Raw genomic sequence first — 2,185 nt, 5'->3', positions numbered from 1 at the left:
TATTGCCATCATCTCTACTGTGTATACTGATAAATGATCTGATGTTCTCCTATTAACAGAAATGTTTAAGGATGGAATACTAAATGCAAAACCTGTTCTCCCTGTATTAGGATCTTTAGATCCATCAGTATATTCTGGAGCAAATACTTGATATACAGTTTGTAGTCTATCTTCAACAACAGCTACAATGTTTTCAGGTTCTTTCATTAACTCCAGCATATAAAATCTATGAGTACTGCAGGAAACATCCAAGGTGGCGTTATTGATAACAGTACTGCAGGAATGTATCTTTTCTGACTTAACATCATTCCTCTAGCTTCTTTGTCACTATTCCATGCAAAACCCCTCTGTTTAGACCTTTCTTTTCCCAGCACGGAAGGAGTGCCTTTACTGTTGGATGGCGGTCTTCTGAAGGACCGTGAAGATTTACCCAGTAGTTCATCGTTAACTGCTTTCGTCTGATTTGTAACGGCATTTCACCCACTTCAACCTGAAGAGCAGATACAGGAGTCGTTTTAAAAGCACCACAATAGTCTCAAAGCTTGAGCTTGTATCACATCCAGCTTCTTCAATCAAGTTTCTGCTGCCGAGTCATAAACAATACTTCTGTAATCTAACCCTGATCTAATCAGAGCTATATAAATACTTTTCATTGCAGCTCTCGCGCCCCACTCTGATCCTCTTAGACATCTCATCACATCTAAAATCTTTTTACATTTAGTGTCAATCTTTTGAATATGTTCGTTCCAGGTTAATTTTGTGTCAAACCACACGCCCAGAAACTTAAAAACGTTGACTTCTCCAATAGTTTGGATTCGTTCAGTCGCGCATGCGCAACATCCTATAGACCGATTCGGAGTAGACGTCACAGTTACGTCACTCGCAGCTGCGCGCGCACAGTGGTTGCAGAACAACACTGGGAACAAGTGGAGGTAAACGGGTACAATCCATGGAATAAAAGAAAAATATATATTGTTGTGCCTTTGGATGTCAAGATCGGAATGCAAATCATTTTTATATAATACCGTCGTCATTTGAAGCTAAACGCAGACGTTTAAACGGACAGACTGTGGATGAAACTGCTATGATTACTCTACTTTTAGAGCATACATTCCATTTAAACAATAGGTCTACATAATATTCACATATGCTGTTCATAGGGGACGTATTGTATTAGCCCTACATTTTTACATAACGTTTATTTACTTTATCTCACAATTCTGACTTTTTGTTCTCGCAAATGCAAGTTTATATCTCCTAATTCGGACTTTATAACTCGACTTAACTCAAAAATAGTGAGTTTGTCAACTCTGAGGGAAAAAAGCCAGAAGAGCCGAGGGGGAAAGAGAGAATGACCAGTTGTTTTTCCTTATCAGAATTGTGAGATATAATCTCGAATTGCGAGAATAAAGTCATAATTTTGAAATATGAAAATCAAATTTACCTTTTTTTATTCTTTTATTCCATGGCTCCATAGACTGCCGCTTGAAAACCCTCACTCCAGATAGGCTCCGCCCACAAACACCTTCACCCCTGTTTCGGATCTTTAAGACTTTCCCGGATCTAACCTCTTCTGCAACCATGATGCGCGCACATCCTGAATGTTTACAAACCGGTAATTGGTCTATAGGTTCTGTACTGGAATTAGTCAAGTAATTCACCTGGTTCGAGTCTTCGGGTTTGAGTTGTTCGTTCATCACGTGACAGCCCCTTAAGCCCAAACTAGGGTTGTGACGGTGATTCTCCCACCGGCTAATCGATGTGTATCACCGCGGGGCGTTCCCTCTTTTCCTCGCTTTCCTTCGCTTTTAAACGTCAAACTCACTTTAGCCTATAAAGAAAACATAGAACTTTTATTAACAAAACAAATACAAATACAGCATGCTATAGGGCAGGCTATGCCTAATATAAAATAACAAATAACTTGCATAAAGTTTAAATAGGTATACAAAACTGGAAATAGGCTAAGTAAACATGTATATAACCAAATAAATAAGAAACATAGAACGTTTATTAGCAAAACGAGTCTCTCTCACCTCCCTCTTCTTGTCTCTCACCTCACTCTTCTTGTCTGTCTCGCCTCACTCTTCTCGTCTCTCTCACCTCACTCTTCTTGTCTCTCACCTCACTCTTCTCGTCTGTCTCACCTCACTCTTCTTGTCTGTCTCACCTCACTCTTCTTGTC

Source organism: Sinocyclocheilus grahami, unplaced genomic scaffold (genome assembly GCF_001515645.1).
Source record: "Sinocyclocheilus grahami isolate Dianchi unplaced genomic scaffold, SAMN03320097.WGS_v1.1 scaffold1205.1, whole genome shotgun sequence".
Taxonomy (NCBI): Eukaryota; Metazoa; Chordata; class Actinopteri; order Cypriniformes; family Cyprinidae; genus Sinocyclocheilus; species Sinocyclocheilus grahami.
Note: the sequence above shows the minus strand (reverse complement) of the source record.